Source organism: Camelus ferus, chromosome 7 (genome assembly GCF_009834535.1).
Source record: "Camelus ferus isolate YT-003-E chromosome 7, BCGSAC_Cfer_1.0, whole genome shotgun sequence".
NCBI classification, from domain to species: Eukaryota; Metazoa; Chordata; class Mammalia; order Artiodactyla; family Camelidae; genus Camelus; species Camelus ferus.
The window spans coordinates 12,680,181-12,704,056 of record NC_045702.1 but is presented as its reverse complement, the minus strand read 5'-3'; the positions used below and the strand labels follow the sequence as shown (position 1 = coordinate 12,704,056).

The following is a 23,876-nucleotide window of genomic DNA, read 5'->3' as shown; positions in this document are numbered from 1 at the left end:
CCTGCCCTTGAAAATCTGCTCTGAACAATAGTGATGCAGATTGATTTCAGACAGCACAGTTCCTCAAGGTCTGATTTCACGTTTCTCAGCGTTATGTTCTTCATGTTGACACAATTGCCAAACAGGCTGTTTTAGTGCAGTGTCCGTGGTGCGCGCTGGCGGAAGCAGCCCTCACTGGCTTATGATGGTGCTGCCGGCAGAGCCCTGGGAGGAGCCCAGCCAGGGAAGCACCATCAGTGTTGGGTTCAATCCAGGAAGGCTTCCTAGGGGATTAGAGGGACTGCCTGGGGGTTCATGGCTCCTGGGGTCCAGCTCCAGGTCACACTTACTCTTTCTGACCCTTGAAGGCATCTGCTAGCTGTGCTCCAAGGAAGACTTTGGGCTCAGGGTCCTGGAGGGAGCTGAGGGAGCACCCATTTCTGTTCTCCTCGCCCTCCTGTCTGCAGTGCCTAGAGCTGTACCTGGACAGAGTAGGTGCTTAGACCTGTCAGTTGCACATAAAGGTGAGTTAATGCATGAGCTTGTAACTGCTGTTATTATCCCATTGGCAGATGAGGAAACTGGGACACAAAGAGAGTCATCAAGCTGAAATGGGGGAGCTGTCTCTGCACGAGGGCAGTTGGACCCCCCAAGTCTGCACTGTACCTCTGGTAGGCTGCCACCTACTATAAACTAGAAAATACACACGCAATGGTAAAAATATGACATATCAAAACTTTTTGAGATGAAGCCAAAGCTGTCCTTGGGAGTCTTACAATTAATGGAGTCTTGTAACCACTAAAGAAATTGAATAACTAGTTAAACATCTTTCCATAAAGAAAACACCAGACTAAGATGGTTTTATAGGAAACATTGCTACGAAAATTACAGACTAATCTCACCTAAGATAGCTGTGGAAATCCTAACCAAAAGTTACTTAATCACATCCAACAATGGATAAAAGAATGATGACTGATTTTACCACAAGAATGCAATGCTGATTTTAATATTAGAAAATCATGAATCTAATTTATCACATGAATAAAGGTCTATGTATGTATTCAAATATAAAAATATTTTATAGAATTCAAAATGTTTTTATGATAAAACCTTTTGGCAAACTCAGAATAGAAGAAAACTTCTTTAACCGAGGAAAGGATATCTATGTATGCATCTCATAAATTTATCATGGCATATTTTCAGAGTGTACGAACTTCAGCCGTGTGCTTCCATGTGAATGGATCACAGAAACAGGATACTGAGGCAAGAAAAGCTAATCACAGGAAAATATATAGTAAGATTCAACTTATAGCAAGCCCCCAAATAGGCAAAACTAAACAACATATTTTTAAAGGATATAACCCCAAGTCATAAAACTATAAAGAAGAGCAGGAGAATGATTTATTCAAAAGTCAAGTTTAGGAGTTGGCAACAGCAAAAGAACAAATGACCTGATTTAAAAACGAGTGGAGGACTTGAAGAGACATTTTCCCAAAGACATACAGATGGCCAACAAACACATGAAAAGATGCTCAGAATTCCTAATTATCAAGGAAACACAAGTCAAAACCACAATGAGGAATCACTTCACACCTGTGAAAACAGCTATTAAATAAATGCTGGCAAGAATATGGAAAAAAGGGACCCTTGTGCACTGTTGGGGGGATTGTAAATTGGTGCAGCCACTATGGAAACAGTATGGAGTTTCTTCAAAAAATTAAATATAGAGTTACCGTATGATCCAGCAATCCTACTTCTGGGAATATACCCTAAAGGAGATGAAGTCACTATCTCAAACAGATATCTGCATTCCCCTGTTCACTGCAGCATTATTCATAATAGCCAAGGCATGGGAAGAATCTAAGTGTCTATCAGTGGATGAATGGATAAAGAAAATATGATATACATTTAATGGAGTATTATTCAGCCACAAAGGAGAAGGAAATTCTGCCATTTGCATCAACATGAATGGACCTTTAGGGCATTAGGCTAAGTGAAATCAGTTGGACAGAGGAAGACAAATACTGTATGATCAAACTTCTAAATGAAATCGACAAACACTGAACTCACAGACACAGAAAGTAGAGAGCTGGCTGCCAGGACTTGAGGGTGAGGGAAATGGGAAGAGGCTGGCCAAGGGGTACAAAATCCACTTACAAGACAAACAAGTTTCGGGGACTCTAATGTACAGCCTGGTGACTATAGTTACCAAGAAATTGTGCTCTATTCTTGAAAGTTGCCGAAAGTAGAACTTTAGTTTCCTCACCACATCAACAACAACAAAACGGTAATTATATGAAGTGAAGGATGTGTCAACTAACTTTATCATGGTAAACATTTCCCAGTAAATAAGTGTAGAAAACCATCATATTATACACCTTAAACTGACCCAGTATTCTATGTCAACAATATCTCAGTACAGCTGGGGGAAAAAAGACAGTCTCAGAGAAAAATGCAGACTAAAGTTATGACCCCCCCAAAAAAAGTGTGGGAATTGGGGTGAATTTTGATATCAGGGAGGAACACATGAAAGGCTTCCAAGAAACCACTTATTTCTTAACCTGGGTTCTAGGACATATGTGTTTATTTCACTCTTTGAAATGGTATACAGAGATTATATACACTCTCCTTATATATGTGACATATCAAAAATAAAAACAAGATAAATGTTTGCTGAATCAACTCATGATCAGATTTGATCCTTACGACACCCGAGACTCAAGCACCGTGATTCTCATTTCACAGATGCTGACCCGAAATCAAGAGCAGCTCATTGATTTGCCAAATACCTCACAGCTAGTCCGTGGCTCCACCTTTTCATTCTGCCAGCTTTCACTGAATGGCACTGAAACTAATTTTCATGACTATTTCTGCTGCTACCTTAACTCTTGACACAGAAAATCTAGAGCGCTCAGCTGCACATTATTGAGCAAAAGAAGTCAGTTTCTTTGAACAGAATTATCTTTTAAAAATCCATGTTCTCTCCGAAGTCTTTGATTTTCTGTGCTTGTGTAGATAACACAGCCATTCCCTAGCGATAAGCAGACTTCGCAAGAGTTGCAAGCCAGGAGCTGTCCCGGTGGTATTAGGAAGTCAGAGAGGCGGTCAGACATGAAACAGAGGACGTTGGAAGCAAGTTCTTAGGTCACACGTGGTAAGTAGCTGGGACCCAGGGAGGGAGAGTCAGCCTGGGGCCCCAGGACAGAAGTCAGATGTGTTTTTGTCACAAGGGACAGAGAAGGGGCCACTGACTACAGGGGACAGGTCCCTATGGCTCAGCCTAGTGGGGAGGGCACAGAGGCCCAGCATGGGACAAGGACAAGAAAGAGCAGAGGATGTGGCTATAAACTTCCTCCTGCATGTTCTGCGTGGGCCTGCAGCCCAGGCTCCTGGCCTGGACCAGGGCACCAAGGAGAATTATATGGCCTGTCCGCCAGTCACCATGAGTCAGCAGGTTTGGACAAGAATACTGGCTCAGGTAGGGCTCTCAGAGGTCATGGGGTCACAGCTTTCATGGTGCAGAAGGGACCAAGTGACTCCATCAAGACGATCCAGCCAACTGGTGGGGCAGCCAGCACTAGAACTCACATGTCTTTGGATGTTTAGCCAGTGTTCTGGTCACCTACACTGCTGTCATCTTAGTCTGGACACATCATTTTGGAAACCCAAAACCCTCAATTGGTGGCCTAATTGGGACTAGAGACTAGCCGGGTTTGTCATCCAGTGGGAAGACAGAGGGTTCAGACTGCAATTTGAGGAAGCCTGGATTTGTGCTCCAGAGTTGAGGGTCAGGGAGGGGTGGCATGGGTCTCCCTCCCCGCCTCAACTGCAGCAAATTCATTTTTTATCTGTTCTGTTTGTTGGAATTAATATTTCACTTGCAGGAAAGGGTCTGATCCTTAGAAAAAGGCTTCAGAAAAATTAAAATCATTCCATGGAGAACCAGGTTGTGTCTCTTGGAGCTCTCTCTGCTCCTTTCCCAAATTCTAGTACCTTTCAGTGAGCGTTCTTGGCGACCTTGTTACATGGTCAGCTTTGTGGCACCTGCTAAGGGGCACAAAGAAGGCGATCACGCCGTCCTCAAGGCCCAGTGATCCTGGGCTAGTCGCTGGGAGGAGGGATGCATTTTCCCTTAGAAACAGTTTTACAAAAGGTACTTCAGCTTGCCTGTTTCACACACAACGTTCCTATCATCCTATTTCATTGCATCTCATTTCTTGGATGTCCTGGAGATAAGGTGGTAAGATCTTGGTGCCTACAACTTGGTGACTTTCTGCCACTACAATAGTGATGATTTCTTTGCATGTGTGCACAGGGAGCTCCAGATTATTTTCTGTGCAGGGTAACATAAGGCAATAATTTCATCATGGTGAGATAAGGGGGCACAGAACAGGATGTCCTAGGTTGATGTTCCTAAACTGGGCACAGGCTGTGTAAGTCCTGTTGGCTCCTGGGACTACTTGGAGGACAGGTGAAAGCTTAGAAAACAAGAAGAATTTAAGGGGGGAGTACGTGAGAGCAACTGGAGAAGCCCCACTGTATCCAGAATTCTTTCCAAGACCCAGCACCCACGCTCCCCAATTATATAATTAAATCCTGCTTGGATAGCATGGGGCACATATAAACTGCTGGTCTCGGCCAGATCCCTGGCCCACCAGCCTCACCAGAACATTCCTGACTGCTTCAGTGGTCTGGATGAGCTTGACCCTAGACTGGACACCTTCTAGGCACTGTGGGCCTAGTGAAGGGGGCAAAAGGGACCTAGTTCATCTAGTTCACTGTGTGCGAGCAGAAGGGGTTGTCCATCCACACTCCTCACCGCATTTCTTCTTCCTAAACTTATACTGTAGGATGGTGTTTGCTGCCCTCTGCTGGCCACACATGAATCAAAATATGTTTTAGTAACACTTGGTGAGGGGTTGGGGGAAGCCCTTGTTTCCTATTGGCAAGTGGACCTTCGCAGTAACAACAGCCGCAGTAGTAAGTGTGGAGGACCTATCAAAACAATTCAGGCGCTGTACTAAGCTTTTTACATACATCATCTGATTTAATCCTCAAAGCAATTTTTCTGAGGTAGGTACTAATATTCCCACTGACCAGAGGGGAAACTGAGTCATGGAACAATTAAATGGCTCCTGCAAAATATATGCCGGTAAATGGCAGAGCTTGGATCCAAATCCAGTTGTATTCGACTTCAAGGCCCACATTCTGAGCCACTCTGCAAATACACATGTTCCCGGCAGGCTAAATCCTGGATGGGCTAGCCTCTCCCACACTTTGTCAACACAGACAAGTGACAGACCCGTTGCACCTTTTTATTCCACCCGTCCACATCCTGCCAACTTCCCATATAATTTTTCTCTCCCATCACCAAGCCCACAGCCATTCCAGTCTCTTCTTTTCTTCTTGGTCTTTGTACAATTTGCCTCAAATATCCACCTGAGTCCAGAGGTTCTTAAAGTGGGGCCCACAGGAGCTCTGGATAGAATTCAAGAGGTCTGTGAACTTGGACAGGGGAAAAAATTACATTCTACTGTGAATATAGAAAACGAACAGAAATGGTACCTGTGACTTTGTTGCTAACAGATATGGCAGGTATTTCTGCATCACATTACCACTGTTACAGATCTCTCAAAATATCATTTATGCTCATCACTGCTTTGAAATTACAATAGTTACTAAATCTGTCACTAGTATCATTAATCATTAATAAAAATATATGTTACAATATCACAAATTCATTTGTCCCTAATATTTTGATAGCGTTCTTTCTAAATTACAGAATTTCTTTGTAATCCTGTGCATTTAATGTTATATTTTAAAAAATTATTCTTGGAAGAGAGTCCATAGTCTTCTGCAGCCTGCCAATGGGTCCTGGCATGAAAAATGATTAGGATCGCTGCCCTGATTCTATTCCAGGCTTTAGTCCTCCTGACCCGGATCACACAGGATAGCAGTGACCAGAGCTGGGAGTGCTTGGAGTCTCCAATAAGATGACCATGTGATTTATCTTCCAAACCAGGACACTTTTGAGTTGAAAGGGGGCATTATTAATAATTATCCTGGGACAAGTATAAACTGAGACATATGGTCACCCCACTCACCCACATAGCATCCCTTCTGGAAACTACAGAATTAGACAAGAAAATGTGAGTGATTGATTAAATGCAACTTACAAACATCAACGTAAAAACTCACCCTATCTATAAATATGAGGCCGACAAAACTAGATTATCTCCTAAAAATTCAACCAGAAATAAAGCTAATAAAAAGTATACTGACTTCAAAACAAATAATTATAGTGCATAATATTAATATAACTTATACTAACGTACCCCTTACTATGGACCAAGCACTGTCAGTCCTAGTTGGCAGGTATTGTTATCATTCCCCTCTTACAGATGAGGAAAACTTGCCCAGCATCACACAGCCAGGAGGCTGGGCTGAGTCACAAATCCACACACACTGGCTGCCATGTCTGTGCTCTGAGCCATGGTCTCCACTGCCTCTTTGAGACCTTGCAGCATTAGGAAATTTCATGATCTCAATGGAATCCAGCAAAACAACAGATGAAATATAGATTAGTCTTGGTTATCTCCAGCACTGTACAGGGTAGAAGCTACTTTTATTCTAGATGATGAACCTGATTATTTGAAAGACATTCCCCAGAGTAGAAGGGGGCATCTGTAAGGTGCTCATAGAGCAATAGATCTATTCCTTTAAGACTCCTAAATTAAAGGAGTGCTGTCCTCGGGCACTCGCCATTTTCCTTTGATGGCAACGCTAGCTCCCTTAGGAGAGGCAGCGATTAAGAGCATGGGATTGAAGTTCGAATTCCAGGCACCTATTACCAAGCTGAGTAACCTTGGGAAAGTCACATAGCCTTGGGTAAGTCACGTAGCCTTGGTAAGTCACGTAGACTCTGGGGGCTGTGCTTTCATCATCTGCAGAATATAAATAATGATAAACCCCACAGGTAGTGGTGAGGAGGAAATGAGCCTGGTCAATATGTAATACACAGTAGCAATTTTTATTATTATGATCATTTTATTAGTCTCTAACCATTCTGTCCCTAAACCCATCTCTCTTTCTTATTCTCCATATTTCCATGTGTTCTGGAATCTTCAGCTTTACTTCCTCTTCAACTTTTTTTCACCATTCTGGGTGACTGTGATAACATTTGCTTATACAGCATTTGCACAAGAACTTATTCTGCTGATGCAGCATAAACTGACAGCTGGAAGTGAGAACTGGGGTATGTGCTCTCAGGACGATCGCGTCCTCTCCATTTGCCCACTTCCGGAATAGCATTTGTGCCCCAGCTCTTCAACTGCATTTTGCTGAGCCGACAGGAATTTTTATAAGTTCAGGGGTGTCCAGAGAATGCTTCAGTATGAATCGGGTTGACATAAAAATGGGATGGATCATTTATCACCCTTGTCGAAACAAGATAAATTTCTGTTTTCAACTGAAATAAGAATGTATGAAAGGCTCCAGGCCTGACCACGTGAAAAATTAAAATGGTACCAGAGGGAGAAAATTCAAAATAGAAAGGGGAAGACACAGCTTTGGAAATGTTCACAGCAGTACGAAAAGGGATTAAGAAATAGGTTTTTATAAGGCCGATTTTTAAAAACATTTTGGTTGCATCCTCCGCTAAGAAAAAGAACATTTTACATCATGACCCAATACATACTTACATTGAAACAAAAGTTTCACACACACAAAACCCACCATGTGTGGAATGGTATTTTTATTCCACTATGATGATATTATCAGAATATAATTTTCTTATATTATTGTTCTATTCTATTCTCATTTTTTCTTTAATGCTGGTCACTTAATCAATTTCATAATCTGCTAATGAAGTGTGACTTGCAGTTTAAAAAACAGTGATCTCAAGAGCTCTTAAAAATACATTATTGGACAAAGAATATATATAGATATTTTTATGTATAGAACATTCTTTTGCAATTTTTAAAATATGGGAAAACCATTTTTAAATAGAGCAAAATCTCAGCCTCAGTGCGCACCCAAGATATACAAATTATAAGCAATGATAAGGTACAGTTTTTCACTGATCAAATTATTAATGATGATATAGTAAAGGTTTTTCATTAGTGCAGTTATTTATTTATACCTCACTTCAATTCAAAACAAATTTGAGGTGGTTTTATGTACCAAAACCGCCAAACACAATGGATGGTAGAATCTATCGATGCGATTTTGAGAAGCAATTTGGTGGCACATTTCTGGAGTCATAAAAATGCTCATACCCCAAAGTAATTCACTTCTGGGAATTTGTCCCAACGAAGCAATTCAACAAAAAAGAAAAATCTCTATGCACAACTTTTTATATCATTGCTTAAGTAGTGAAAAGTGAGAAGTAGTCTAAATAGCCAAGAATAGCACAATATTTACATAAGCTATACTACATCAGTTCAAAATATTTTGCAACCAATAAAATAATAATTATGAGTAACTGCTCATGCTAACAAATGCAAAAGTTGTCAAACAAAACTCTGTGTGTTCCAGTTACGACAGCTGCATAAAAAAATTACCCTAACACTTAGTGATATGAAACAACCATTTATTATGGATCATAAATTCAGACAGGACACCCCTGGATGGCTTATCCGAGGCTCCTTCGATCACACGACTGGCACCTAACGCTGGATGCCAGCTGAGGCCTCATCTGGGTCCCTTGGCCAGGACACCTACGTGTGGTTTGGGCTTTCTCAGCATAAGGTAGCTGGTTCCAAGTGTGAGTGTCCCCAGGGGGAGAGCCAGGTGGAAGTCTACTCAGCTTATATGACCTACTCTTGGGAATTGGGGGCATCACCTCCATCTCCATTCACGGAGACAGTCACAAAGTCCAGTCCAATTTCAAAGGGGAAGGAAAGGGGACTCTACCTTGTCGTGGGAGAGTGACCAGTTTCTAGACAAGCACACAGGACTTGAAATGCTGCTGTGGCCATTTTTCAGAAAATACGGTCTGCTGAAATCTGTGATCTGGTTGGAACCACATAAAAGTCACAAAAGTATTAGGGTTAAGACTGGGAAGAGACATGGAAGAATGAAAGCTTGATTTAAAAAAAAAATCCTGTTATTGTTTTGACAATGTTCTTTGGGCAATAAGTAAAAACTATTAATTAAATTATCTTAACAAGGAATGAAAATGACAAAGCTTCAGAAATTGTTCCCAGGGGCACCCCTGCTTCCCTTGGCTCCTCCATTGCTGAAATTCCACTGTTCTCACTTGCAGTTGTCAGAGCTTAACCCACTGCATCAGCAATGCCCTTCCTTTCGTGAGAAGTGGCCCTGAAGCAGATGCCCAAGCACCCAGTGGGCAGGAGCATCTCCCGTGCGTCTTGCCCGCCTCCATCCTTCATCACCGGATGTCTCCCCAGGTAGGCAGCCTCATCTACAGATGCCCCCGCTTCTTAGTTACTAAAGGAAAAAGCAGAGGGGACATGTCTTATGAATTACTAAACCCTCTTGTCCACCTGAGGACACCGGTGTCCTCACTTGTCTTCCTTCCTGGAGAGGGACGTCCCTTCTTCCTTCCCAGGGTCAGTCCCCCCACCTGGTCTCCTGATCACCCTCTGTCCTCTTCTCCACCTGCAGTCACCCAGGTCCTCCCACTACCGTTCACGCTACCTTCTCCCGTTGTCATCCGATGTGTTCTTACTGGTCTACTCCATGAACAAACTCCCCGAAGGAAACGCCTGCTCTGGCTGTTTCCATTTCCTCCCTCACTCTCTCCTTAACACCGGTGATTTACTGATGGCCTCCCTTCCCATCACTACTCTCACCTGGCCTCTTAATTGTCCTCTTGAGCTCCTAAGTGTCAGATCAAGGACCCTTTCTCCATCTTCTTCCTCCCTTCCTCTACGTTGTTAAGTTGCATTGTTCCCCATCGTCTTCCTAAACCCGTACTTCCAGGCTTCCCAGCACGCTCTCTCTAACCTCTCCCCCACATCTCTGACCACCTCTTCTGCTCCTTCAGCCCTGTTTTTATTTCACTCACATCCCTTAGCTACGTCCAGTTATTCCCAGAGTGTCTGCTACCACTTCATCCTTCATCCTTCCTCCACGGAACTGGATGCTTAACTCACGCTGCATCTTGGATGTGCAGGATGAAAAATGCAATTTTCAATGAGGCCTGTAACTAATGAAGTTTCATCAGGTGAGATAATCATAAGAGCCCTTTAGGTGTCCTCAGTCTTCCTTGGACTAAAATGCTCAGTCCTTCAGCAAACTGGCTTTTCTCTGCTGGGAGGAGAGGCCCTGGCCCTGGGTGTGCTGGTCCAGCCGCCAGTGGGGTCCCTTACTCTCCAAGATGATGCCTTTTTCTGGCTTCAGATCTTGAGCCAGTTGCTGTCTTGCTTGAGGTCTGCTCATTCAGGACCTGGGGGAGGTCAGTAGATGACAGGCCCCCCCATCTTAACTATCCCTGACCTCAGAGTCCCTAGCCCCCCGCCCCATCCTACATCTCCCATCCACTTTTCCCTTCAATCTCCTGATCCAGAAGAGGGCAGGAGAGCATGCTTTTTTTTCCTTTTCTAACCTGACTTATGTCATATTTACCCTCCTCCAGATTTCTACCTGAGCCTTAAAGACAGGGCAAGAGCCTCACTGTAGACAAGCCAGTGGGGAAAGAGGGAAGTAAAGGAATTTGGTGACTCCTCTCTCAGTACTGTCCTGGCTTGAAGACTCCTGTCTCACCACAAAATCCTATTTTGAGTGTCAAAAGTTGAATGTCAACTTGGCCTTTCTCTAGGCAATCCTTCTGTAACAAATTCTCGTCTCTTCCTGGACATATGTCTGCCTTAGGCCGACTGTGGGTAAAGGTCACAGACTCATGAAGACAAAGGAGAAGACCATTCACAATTTCAAATTATCCCTGCAGTTATATTCCTGAATCTCTATGTCCACCCCAGCTTCACCGGCTTCTCTGAGTCCTAGTTTCTAGCTTCTCACTGCCTACTGGAACCCTGCAAACTCCTCTAAAGCCCAACTCATCATCTTCCCTCTATTACCTGCTGTTCTCCCTGTGTCCCCAGAATCAGTGTTTAGGGGGAGGGAGGACAGTGGGGCAGGGCTGGAAAGCAAGGAATTATGGATCTCCAGGACCAGGGGCTTTTCTAATTCCAGGAGGACTTGGGAATCTGCACTTTTAGCAAGTGAGCCAGATGATTCTGATTCTGATGGAAGTAGGGGCATGTGAACCACATTTGGAAAGGAGTAGAGTAGAAAGCAACCTTCAAGGTGTACCCGCCCCAGCTCTACCCTTCCCTCCAGCTGCACTGGAACTTGTCCTGCAGGCCTGGGCTCACCCGTACCTGCCTGGTGCTCTGGGTTCAAATGGCCCCGGGCTGGGCTGCCCCCGGGCTGGGACCGGGCTTCGGTGAGTGCCTGTCCCTCACCCAGTCTGGCCCAGTGCCACCTCCCACTGGCCTGCACGCTTCACATCACACTGTGCACCAAGTATTACAGCCCATCCTAGATGCGACCGCTCCCTCTGGTTTAGGACTTTCCTGAGGACGTTTTCTTCATCTTTGCATCTCCAGGGCCACCCTGGAGAAATAAATCAAACGCCCATGTAGAAAGTGTCCACTCCAACGTCCCAAGAGCAAAGCTGGATCTTGTCCTCCACTGTGGGTTTTCCTCTCTGCTCCTCATGTCAGGACCCACCCCCCAGGCCCCACACCGAGGGAGGCATGGCTTTGTGGTCGGGACAGTGTGCCCTCCAGCCTCAGACTCCTGGCTTTGCTGCTACATCCTCAGGCCAGTTACCAGCTGCTCTGTACCCCAGTTTCGCCATCTATAAAATGAAGACCATAATAATACCTACAATGAATACTGTGTCTTAATGCTATTATGAGGCAAGAGAACATGTCCGAGCAGCCCCAGTGCCGCCTGGCATGTGGTAAGCGCCACAGAAATGCTTTGCATGCCTCGGTCTGGATGGTTGGTGGCTGGAATGATGACTCCTGCACGCCCAGGGCACTGCACCAGCCCCAGGCCCTTCTCTGCCTGTCTCATGCCCTTCTGTGATAAGAGCAAGTTGTCAGCCACATCACCCCTCCGGGCAAAGTTTCCAACAGGGGTCTGTGGCAGAGGTGCGCCTCCCTGGCCGGACATGCCCTGTCTTGGTGACTGACTCATCGTCCCTCTGCCGGTAACGGCCTCCCCATCTCTCCGCCTGTCTAAGACATGCCCGCCTTCGCTGGCTGTGTTTTCTCCCAGCCCAGCCCAGCCCTCAGGAGCCCCTTCCTCTGGGTATGGGATGCTCATGTCTGTGTTATTCACCTGGCAACTCTATGCAAAAAGATACCAAGACCCTGGAGATTAGCAGGTCTAGGACAAAAGCCAATGTGACCCTGGAAGATGGCATTGCAGGGATGGAGAACGATCAAGACTTAGATGAGGATTTGCCCTTAGATATCGGGCAGACCCAGCTCTGAGGCAAGCGTTGGCATAGCTCTGCAGGGAGCTAGGTCATTCTATTGGAGAGTCAGGCCCTGCCTGATGAGGACTTTTGACCCAGAGGAAGCACATTTCTGTCAGGCCATTCTCATCTGTCCCACAGGCAGACCCTGCTCTGTCCTATGGGACCAAGACTGAAAGCAGAACTAGATGGCTCACACCAGCTGCTCATGGCCATGGCCTCCGGAGGGTGGGTCTTCCCCAACCTCTCGGTTTCTGGAGTGGCTTGTCAGGGACCATCTCCTTTGGGCTTCTGTCTTTTTCTTTCACAGTCTCCCTGCTATCCTGGTTCTACCAAGCCTGCCTCAGGCCTACAGTTAGAGAGTCCCTGGAAAGGATTCTACAGGCAGACGCTATCGTGGCTTCATGGTCCTGTGGGGGATCAGATGTTGCCACAGATCTCACAGTTTCTTATCACTAATGTCCCTGCTCCAGGAGCCTAAGACCAGCATCAAAGTTTGAATAATCAAAAAGTATATAGCAAAATGGCTAGTGGGCCTTAAAGTATCAGGGCATCAGAGCCAGGTCAGATGCTGCTAGGGAAAGAACAGACTTCACGCCCCAGAGTCTTCCCTACCCCACCCTTGGCTCTGAGAACACTCTGGGGAGCTGAGCCTGGGGGCCCGCTTCTGCTGGGAGCATTCAGCACCCTCCTTCAGCTGTGCAGGCTGGGGTTCCCACGCTGCTGGGGTGGAGTGCCACTGAGCTCCTGCCCTACATGCGGATCTGAATCCACAGACTGGCTGAGAAAAAGTCCCTGGGTGAAAAAGGGATGCAAATTCTAACCTCCATTGTGTTTCAAGAATGAAAAAGCATGTTTGAAAAACTGGGTGACCCCAGACAAAGCCAAACTGAAATGGTCTTGGAAGACACCACAGGGCACGTTCTGAGCCAGATCCTGCAAAACCCAGGTGCCCAGGGGCAGTTGGAGCCTCGGCCCTGCCACCCTGTACAACGCCTTGAGGGAAATGGCTCTGTGTGTGTGTGTGTGTGTGTGTGTGTGTGTGTGTGTGTGTGTGTGTGTGTGTGAAGGAGACGCTGAGAGAGCTGCGCCCAGCCCGCCCTGCTGTGGAAGGCCCCTGAGGGACAAGGACTAAGAGGCCGCAGCAGTTTCTTCCCTCATAGGACTATTGCAGAGGGTTGTCCCACGGTCAGTAGGCACAGGCCATGGGTTCAGGACCTCCACAGGCCTCGGGCTGCCAGGGCCTGGAGAAGTTCGGGTAGCAAGGAGGCCCCAGGACTGGTTCACAAATGTTTGTGAGCAAAACTCAGCGATACTCGGGGGTGAGGCCGTTTGCAGGATGACTGGACTTCTGCAAACGGAGTGGGCTGGGCTCAGGGGCACGGGTTGTAATATAAGTGTAGCTGGTCTGTGTTCACAGGCTGAGGACGCCTGGGGCCGGGGCGAGCCTCCCTCCGTGTTTCTGTGTTTCTGATCTGTGGGGGTGACCAGCCCGTGGGCTCCCCGGTCCTGCACCAGCCCCGCCTACAGCAAATCCCCCTCCACTTGCTGGAGAGCAGAGTTTTGGTATGGGGCGACTTTCCTCTCATGTCACCTTCTGCACGGCACCTTTCAAGATTCTCCTGCTCAGCGGGGCCGCGTGGATGAGGTCCTCTCCCCTGGGCTAAGGGAGTCCTCTCTGAAGCCACGGGAGGGCCTGGACTGCCCTGGCTTCCAAGGTACCCGACACCAGGTGGCAAGCGCTGTGGCCACGTGTGAGCCTTCCAGCCTGACACCTGGACCATCCTGGGCCGGTTACTTCTGCTGGAACGTGGAGCCATTACCGAGAGGTCAGTACAGTTTCTACCAGATCTATCACTCTGTAACTCTGGGATGAACTTGGAAAAGAGCACCCAACAGGCTGCTCAGGGCTCCTTCTCCAGTGCTCAGCCTGGGCGTGGCTTCCTGGGAGGCCCAGGGCTGGGGTCCTTCCCCACTCCAGGCGGGCAGGGGCCATGGCAGAGTGGGAAGGAGAGGGCCTGGACGGGTGGGGTGTCTTTGTGAGCAGGGGTCCCTCCAACTCTTCCCCCACCTTTGATCTGTGTTTTGACCACAGTGGAAATCTACACTCTAGTGGAATGGGTTTTGGTTTTTTTTTGTTTCTTTTCCCCTAAAACCCTTTGTGCTTTTTTGGTTCTCTAAGTTTCCGAGGAAAAGTTTCTTTTGGAAAATTCCAACTCAGCTTTAGCTAAACAAAAGGGAAAAGGGGTTTTTCCACAAGGGGTTCTGGGCTGATAGGGGAACCCAGAGCCCCCAACTGACACTGGCCCGAAAGGCGTGGAGAACTAGGAGCTGGGATGGAGGAAGGAACTCCTGTGGGGGCCGGAGCTGAGGTCAGCCCGGTGACACCTTGCCCTCCCCTCCATCATCTCCCGCTGGACGAGAGGGACTCTCACACTCACTCTCCTTCCAGGACCGAGCACCTGGGTTTCACTGGAGCCCTAATTATCCAACATACTAAGTCAGTTAATAGGATGAACACACTCAGTGTGGATTTCTGTTCCAAAAGGAAAAACCGTCTGACGAGAGTTGGTCCAGAGAATCCTGGAACATTCTTTCCCCTTCTCTCTGCCCACAAGAGCCACTCTGATTTCTTTCTCTTTACCTCTTTCTCTCCCCCGGCCTACCCCCTTTCCCTTCTCCTCCTCCTTCAATAAGTATTCAAAGGCTTTTGAAAACCGAGATATAATTCACCCAACATAAAACTCACCATTTTAAAATGTACAGTTGAGTGGATTTTAGTGTGTTCACTGTTTCCGGTGGCTTCTTATCCCACTGACATCTTCCTTGGGAGAGAGAGGAAGGGAGCTGGAGCTGAAAGTTTCCTGACAGGTACCAGGCAGCTGGGCCACTGACATCCCAAAGGCGCCTGCCAGCCTGGGGACACAGCCACACCCCTCTCCGGAATGTCAGGGAAATCCTGTCCCTGGCGCTGGAAATCCTGCCATTAATGGGACAGGTGGATTCTCAGCTGAAGTTTTCCAGGTATCGGAGCCTCTTACATCAGTGGCACCAGGGTCAGCCCATGAGAGGTTGGAGACCCCTGACCCCATGAGGAAGTCAAGCCTTGGGAGTGAGCTGACCAGGATAGGGCCCCAGATTGGGGGTCCCAGAGCCGCCCACCTTGGAAAGAGAGTCCTGGGATACTGGCTGAGCCTTCAGGGTCCTATGGCTAAATGCCCTCCTCCTACAGATGGGGAAACTGAGGCCCAGAAACTGGGCCCAAGACCCAAGACCCACCTCTTCTGACTTTGAACTAGAGTAATTCATTCAACAGTAAATAGTCATTGGACACCTCCTATGGGCCAAGGACTTCCCTGGGTGCTAGACAGGGATGACTGGCAATCCACATGCAGGAAATCCACACACTCCCAGCTCAAGGGAAGGGACCACAGAGACCTGAGAGGCCTCCATGCCCAGCGAAGGCTAACCTCGAGAAGAAAGCCCCCAGTAAGGCTCTGCGCTGCCTCAAAATTTCCATTCCTGACCGTTTCCCTCATCAGGGCCTGTCATCAGCCTCCACTCTGGCCTTAAGTTAGTGGCAGAAGCTTCCTGGGGCAGTGATGGTGTGTTGGAAACCGGCTCATACCAATTCATAAGAGCTGATTGTCACATTTTCAGGAATCTTGCAGAAATACAACATATTTTAAAAATTAAATAATATAAACTTATAGCTAAGTAACTTACATCAGAAACAAAGGTAACACTCAAAATTCATCACTTCCTAATCATTTTATTACATTTTTTATTACCTGTGCTCTTGGGGTGATTTATGACTATATTTCTATGAAATACTGTAAGATTGTACATCTCTTCTGTGTTCAGTGATGTCATGTTGTGGCTGGAAATAGGCTATGGTGGGGATATTTACACCTTGGAAATGGACCCCTGCTACAAATGAAGGTTTGGTTTTTCGTTTATACATTTACCAGCCACCAAAAGTTTCTTTTTCCAGCAAACAAGAATACCCATCCAACCCAGTCACTTATTCAGCCAGCTATACATATAGGACTCCGTGTGTGTGTGTGTGTGTGTGTGTGTGTGTGTGTGTGTGTGTGTGTGTATGTGTAGCAATCTAGTACAGGCAAACCTCATTTTATCACAATTCATAGATGTTGCATTTTTTTTAAATTGGAGGTTTGTGGCAACCTAGTGTCAGATGATGGTTACTATCTTTTTTGCAATAAAGCATTTTTGAATTAAGGTATGCACATTGTCTTTGTAGACATAATGCTATTGCACACTCAGTGGACTACAGTATAGTGTAAACTTCACTTTTATATGCACTGGGAAGCCAAAAAATTCCTGTGACTTGCTTTATTGTGATATTTGCTTTATTTCAGTGGCCTGGTGCCAAACCCATGGTATCTCCGAGGTACACATGTATCCGGGAGTCTCTGTCCCTTCATGTTTCTCTCTCTTTGAACTGTGATCATTCCTCCTTCTGCTCTTGTCTTCACTTCCTCTTTTTATAGAATGAGCTCAGTGAGCTTTCACGGTTCCTCATTCATGGCTCTGGTCACTTTCTGGTCCCAAATTTTAACACTCCCCCAGCTTGCCCTGGGTACCTGTGAGACATGCAGACTCCCAGCCTCCATCCTCAGAGGTTCTGATGCAGTGGGTCTGGGGCAGGAATCTGCACCTGTACCAGGCTCTCCAGGTGATTCTGGGGCAGGTGGTATAAGAACAGCAAAATACTTCCTTGTGTCACTGACAAGCTGTAAATAATAGTGTGTTTTCTGTTTTTCCCTCTAGAGAGGATTCATTTCTGCTACTCCATTCCCACTGTCTGTTTGTCACTCTCACTAACACAGTGGTTTGGTGTTTCTTCTGTGTTAGTGTGGCCAGTCCTTGTGAGCCAGATGCATCAACCCTGTGCTCTGATGAGCCAGGCCTTGCATCAGGTGGAGTCTGGATAATGGGGTTAATGTAAAACCACAAGTCAGAGCCGTCATTTGCAGTTTCACCACGTGGTGGCGCCATTGCTCCACTCTTCATTTCTGGTCAGTTTGCTGGGATCCTGAAAGTTCCTATTCAATTTTGCTGATGGTTTAGAGGGAATATTTGTTGCCGTTCTGATATGTTTTTCATCCTCTGTTATAATCTTTGATTCAGGTAGACAGTGACACAATGAGGAGCCTGGAAAGGGTACTGCATTTCAAAATTCTCACCCTCACCACAGGTTTCGGGGATACATTTTGGATAAAGATGGTCCCAAGCCCCAACAAAGACTGGGACCAGTGACAACCTAGTTGGGAGGGAGGGGGGACACACACCTCAGCGTCACGGGGAGTCATTTTTCTGCCTCTCTTTAGGCCCTAAGGCAGAGTTTATACACCCGTGGAAGAAAGAGACCGAAAATTTGTTGATGACCTCCCATGTGCCACACACCTGACGTCCTCACATTGAATCCTCACCATAATCCTGTATTTTATGTCTCCTACGAGGGAAAATGGCAGGCTGGAGGAAAATGAGGCTCAAAGAGATCTCGCCAGATCCCACACTCTTTCTACACACAGCAGCATCTCTGCTCACTCACTGATCAAACAGGGATAACAATGCAGATTTGCCAGCGATTCTGTTTTGGACAAACCGATGAGTAGGTGCGCCTCCCCCTGCATTTGGGAAGGAAAATATTGAGCCCCCGGCTGCCAAGCCACGGACACAGAGATTCACTTCTACTGCCAAGGGCAGAGCAGATTAAAACATAAATGAGAGGAAGGGAAATGTAGTGCTTTCCAATGAATGGGCAAACATAGCCCCATCAGCGGCTAAAATCAATGAAGCAACAACAGACGGATGATATCTGAGCCAGCCAGGACGAAGGCCCAGAGGCCCACACCTCCTTCAGTGTCCTTAGGACATCTTCTGTCTCTCTCACACCTGCGGACTCATCGCCTGTGCCCCTCACCCCTGCTACTGCCCCAAAGACACCAGAGGGGGCATGCAACAGGAGCCACATGGGGTACGCACAGTATCTATGTCCTAGCTGTCTTGACCCATCTCTTGTATCTAATGCAGGCACAGGCAGGGTGGTTCCAGGTTAACTAAGGGACAAAAAGAACTTTAAAAGGGCCACATTTAGGAAGTGCATAGTGTCACTAGGGGGCAATTAAGTAGGTCTGATCTGGGAGGAAGGAGAATGAGCAAAACTGTGAGAAGTGAGATGTAGAGGCTGCTGAACTCAGCCCACCCCTCTCCCCAGCAGGGGGTGGAGACAGTAGACACGTGGTCCTTTTGGGTGGGCAGCCTAGTTTATTTAAAATGCCTGCTGGGATCTTTCACCTCACTGGTCTTCATGAGCCACCAACTGGTCACCTGACCCCACCGTGGGCAGCATCTGAGACCAGTGCTGTTCACGCCCCCTTCCTCTGCCTCACGGCAGACCTCTCTCAGGACTCCAGATCCACCTTAGCAAGCAAAACCCAGTTAACTGACGACCAGTTTCGTTGGCATGCTGCTGAGGAACTATCTGATTGATTTGCTTAATACTAAACTGTGGATGTCAAGGTCACGTAACTGCAGCCTGGAAGGGTTGCGCTGTGTGGCTTCCCTATGGCCACTCACCAGCTGGGCGTTTGCTGCCCTGGATTGGTTAACAGTCAAATCCAGATGCGTTGGCATCCTGTGGACTCTTCCACTGGAACATAAGCTTCTCGAGAGCAGGGATTTTTATATAGAATCTCAGGGAATCCATGGGGGTCCACAGCGCCTAGTACACTGCAGACACAATTCCTGCTTGTTGAATGAATGAAGTTTTTGGGTTTTTTTTTTTTTTTTTTTTTTTTTTTTTTGGTGATGGTGAGGAGGTAATTAGGCTTATTTATTTACTTACTTATTTAATGGCGGACCTGGGGATTGAACCCAAGACCTCACACATGCTAAGCACGCCCTCTACCACTGATCTATATAACTTTCCCCACTGAATGAATGAATGATGAATGAATGAGGTGCAGGGGTTCATGCTCCCAATGAGATACAATAGGTTCAAAGAAATCTGAGCCTTTTTGGAGAGAAATAGCCTCAGACATTCTTGGCTCCCTGGCTGTGATGGGAGACCCTGGGCTAATGGCCCCGTTCATCTCCTCAGAACGTCCCTACAAAATCCACCTCTCAGAGTCACCTGGGAAGCCCCGTCTCTGAATGCCAACCTGCAGCAGATTTCATGTGATTCTGAAACCATCCCACCTCCACCCAGCTCTCCACCCCCTCCCCCCACCAGCACCTGGCCAGGGAGCTGCTTCCCAGCTCCTGCTTGTGTTCATGTCAAGATCAGCTCCCAGAAACACGCCTCTGTCCCAGACAGCCTTACTCTAAATGTAAATCTCTGACAATGAGGAGGAAGAGCCTGGGATGGAAGGGCGGGAGAGAGGGAAGGACAGACCAGAGGGACATCGTGTGGAGACTGGCTGCCCCTACCAGACGCAGGATTTTTCCTTCTCCAGCAAAGAAGGTGGAGTCACACTCCACGGCCTCCCTGGGGGAGGGGACAGCTCCTGCTGGAATCCCTTCACTGTTCAGGTTTCCTTCTCTTGAGTCTCCAGGTTTCCCTTTTCTGAGGATGTTCCTGATGAAGGCAAAGACACCAGACTCCACGACCTTCTCCTCCAGGTAATGTCCACTGTGCCACTGAATGAATCTAGCAAAGGAGTCTTTTATAAAGTTTTTGATTCTGAAGTGGAATCATTCATAAAAGACTGAGCAACTGTGGAGACCAGAAAACCTAGTCTTCTTAGTTGACTGATGAGGAAACAGAGGCACAGAGATGCTAATGGTCACGGAGCAGGTGATGGGCGGCTAAGACTTGAAATCTCCTGCCCCGCTGCCTAGCCCAGCTCTGCAGGACCACTGCGATGATGCAAAGAGAGATTCTCTCCACCGGGGAGTCTCGTTTCCAAAATGTACGCGGGTTCATTCAGCCTTGCACATAATTCCCCGAAGTGGTCAAGTCTGCAAGCGTACTCTATTAGCCAAAGTTGTTAAGGGTTGGCCACATTTACCAATTATCATCCTCTTTCTCGCCCCTTCATTCCCCACCTACTCTTTTCAAGTCCAACCCCCCACACCCCTGCCCAGTTTCCAAGTGATTATTTAGAGTTTAGTCATCGGGTCCTCACTCGGACCAATACAAGACTTGTGTCCATGTGACACCAGTTTATGGCTGGAGATTATTTCTGCTCCCAGAGTCAGCACCTCTTCTACCGCCAGCTTCCCCTAAGGGCGGTGACTCCTGGGAGCTCTGGCTCTGACTTTGTGAACTCCTCTCCCGCTGGCAGTGTGCAAAGTAACCATGGAACAGGTGGCAGCCCGTGCCTTAGCTTCTATAAAGACAGTAACAAAATGCATTCCTGGAAAAATCTATATTTCAGTAGTCACATTATTTACATTTTTCATTTATTAATCCTATTAGGAATGTTCCCTCCAGGAGTAGAATAAAGATGGAACAAAAAAGCAAGACAAATGGGCAACTCTAGAGGGGGTGGGGGAGAAGAAAAACCTCCATTCAAAGGCCTGCTGTTTCTCCTGGGCACAAGCTTATAGATCACCTGTGTGCAAAGAGGACGTCTGACTTGGTGCAGGTACGGGAACATCTGTGGCTGAGTGTCTCCTGAAAACCCCCAAGACCCTGCGATATCCCAGCCTAAGGGAAGCTGCCGCCAAACATTTCTTTAGAATTCCCGTGATAGCCGTATCAAATGCGACAGGAAGTGTTGAAAAGACAAAATACGGCTGAATAAATAAACCGACGGGAAGGCAAGCGGGCATGGGCTGTGCGGTTGGCTGGCTGGTGGTGACCGGCGTGCGGCGGGCTAAACATGGACCTGAATTCCTCAGGAACACGGTGAATGGAACTGCCTTCATTTCAGCCCCGAGCCTGGCACTCAGTCCGCCCGGGGTTATCGCCGGTCCCCGGGGTCGTTGTTGCCGTTTCATCACCTGTCGAGGAAACACGACCCATCCCTAGCGATCAGCTCTCCGGCTGCCTCTTCTGGTAAAGCTTTCTGGCATCTGTGCCTTCTCCAAAGTCCTGCCAAGTTGGGCTTCACTCCTTTTCTCAATGTTTTAGTCCTCTGCCTACTCTCTGTCCCGTGTTGGACTGTTAGTACCACAAGAACTCTGATTTTTACTCACCCTTTTTACCACCCCCATGGCATACAGTAGGGGCACAGTAAGTAAGCCACACACTCACAGAAGTTGGAGGCCGCCATATTTATTTGTTGGTACTTTCTGCTTCTTCATATTATAGCTTCAGAGATGGGAGAAAGTTTTTATAAACCAGATACACACAGGGAAGGGAAATTCTTTTTCTCACTTGCCTTCGTGCTTTAGCCTTCTGGGATTTTGAGAGAAAGGAAAGGATTTTGGTCAAAAGAAAAAAAAAATCAAGAAATGCAACCCAGTCTTGTAATACAAGGTGGAGGCATAAGTTTCCAAAGTTACAATTTTCTCACCTCCAAGATGAATAATACTTCCTATTCTAACTACCTCGCAGGGCTATCATGAGGCTCAAATAAGATAATATGCATCTGAAAGCTCCTTGCTAGTAGGAAAGCATGATACGGGTGTAAGGTATTATTATCCCTTTAATCTTTCTATTCTCATAATGGAGAAAATTTTCCAAAGACAAATTGGCAGCTCATTTCAGGCTCTCAGCTGCCTCTTGCTACATGACGCTCATGACAATTAATGCTGCAGGAGAGCCTGGCTGAATTCAGATAAACAGCAGGTGAAACACATTTGTCAACCCTCTAGCTCTGCCGAAATTGGGCAGGATACTCCTGCTGGTCTCTGGGACTCATCACTGGTGGAGGCACCAGTTCACATGAGAACACCATGGACGCCATCCTGGGTAAGACCTTTCGTTTCTTGCATTCCTGTTTTCTGCTTTTACCAAGCCAGCGACGGCGGTTCTGCAGGAGGGCATAGTAGTTCTCCATGATCGTAGAACTTGCAAAGTCTTCAGAAGTGAAATTCAGGGAGCTTTGCCCAGACCCTCTGCCCACTCTGGGACTGAGGGACCCCTTCCCCCAGATGCTGTGAGTCATGAAGCTGATGGCTCTCAGTGGAGCCCAATCTGGGGACTGCCCTCAGCCTAAGAGATAAGACAGCCCCTTTTCCAAGGCCACATTCCCTCCCATATCTGGTGACTAGTCAGTGGCAGGGAGGGGAGGCGATAAAGTCCTGGCTATCCGATCTCAAAGTGGGACAACTGCGAAGAGCCATCCCCGCTCCAAAGCTCCCCCGAGGATCTGCTGAAAGCTCGGACTCAATTTTATTGCCACCCAACTTCTCCCTTTGCCTGGTCCTCTGTCCCTCACCCTTCACAGGTGATGTTCTTGAAATCACTAATCAATAAATGTCCTGCGTGCTGCTCTCTGAGAAGCTCCACCTAGGAGACCGCTCCGTTTTATGGTGGATGGGTTACTGATCCACAGGGATTGATGCTCTCAGCCCTTGGGGAAGCTCAGTGGGTCCCGTGTCAACTCGTGTCCCCCAGCAAGTTGCCTTGGCCACAAGCAGCATTCTCCATTTACCCAAGGTTGCCAAACAAGCATTATTTTCTAGGTTCCATGATGAGAAAAGGGCCGGGAAGCACGCTCAGAAATAAATCTATTTTAACACAGTATCGTTGCCTTTCCAATATCCGTTCCCTCTCTCCCTTACTGACTGAACCCTGATTTTAATTCCAGGCAGTAATTTTCTGAGCTGAAAAACAAAACAAAATCAACCTCCAACATTCCCCCAGCCTTCTGTGCAGCCAGGAGAGCCATGCACACGGTTCCTGCTCAGTGGAGAGAAACAGGAATTGGCAGCTTCTCCCATAAAGGCATCTCCCCACTTGCCTGTTGGTCCCTTCTTTGTCTTCCCGGCTGGGATGAGGATGGGAGGCTGGTGACCAAGAGACCCCCATGTTGAGTGTATTCAGCATCTATTGCTGCATCTAAAAAATCACCCCAAAATTTACCCTAAAGTTACCCCAAAATGTTAAACAAATATTTATTATCTCAGTTTCTGTGGGTCAGAAATTATAGGGACAGGGATCCCTTTGATGTATTCTCTGGTCAAACAGCCCAAGTGTGGTACAGTGTGGGCAGGAGCTCTACAAGGATGTGCATTCCAGGAGGCAGGGATCGTCACGGGCCTTCTTGGAGGCTGCCTAGCGCCGTCACCCTCTGGCCCCTGGGATGTGCATTCATCCCAGTTGCAAAATGTACTCCCCCTCTCCCCAAATCTGCAAATGTCTCAGTCCATGACAGCGCCAACATCCAATCCAGAACCTCGTCCTCTAAGTCAGGCCCAGATGTGGAGGAGGCGCCTGGTGGGTAGTTCCCAGCAGGTCGTCCAGGATGCTTCCACCCCCAGCCCAGCTCCCAGCTTCATGGCATTATACGAGCATGTGTCA

The 23,876-nt window shown here is 47.2% G+C and overlaps 2 long non-coding RNA genes across 2 annotated transcripts; one reads left to right on the top strand and one right to left on the bottom strand.

Annotated features, from left to right (window-relative positions):
- Positions 1–1,193: 1,193 nt before the first annotated feature.
- LOC116664813 lies at positions 1,194–18,222 on the bottom strand. The gene is made up of 4 exons (XR_004321273.1): positions 18,149–18,222; positions 17,977–17,981; positions 15,713–15,721; positions 1,194–1,205 (listed from the first exon to the last, which is right to left on the bottom strand). It is a non-coding gene; the product is annotated as an uncharacterized LOC116664813 (long non-coding RNA).
- LOC116664814 lies at positions 13,869–23,096 on the top strand. The gene is made up of 3 exons (XR_004321274.1): positions 13,869–14,262; positions 20,017–20,083; positions 20,883–23,096. It is a non-coding gene; the product is annotated as an uncharacterized LOC116664814 (long non-coding RNA).
- Positions 23,097–23,876: the final 780 nt, after the last annotated feature.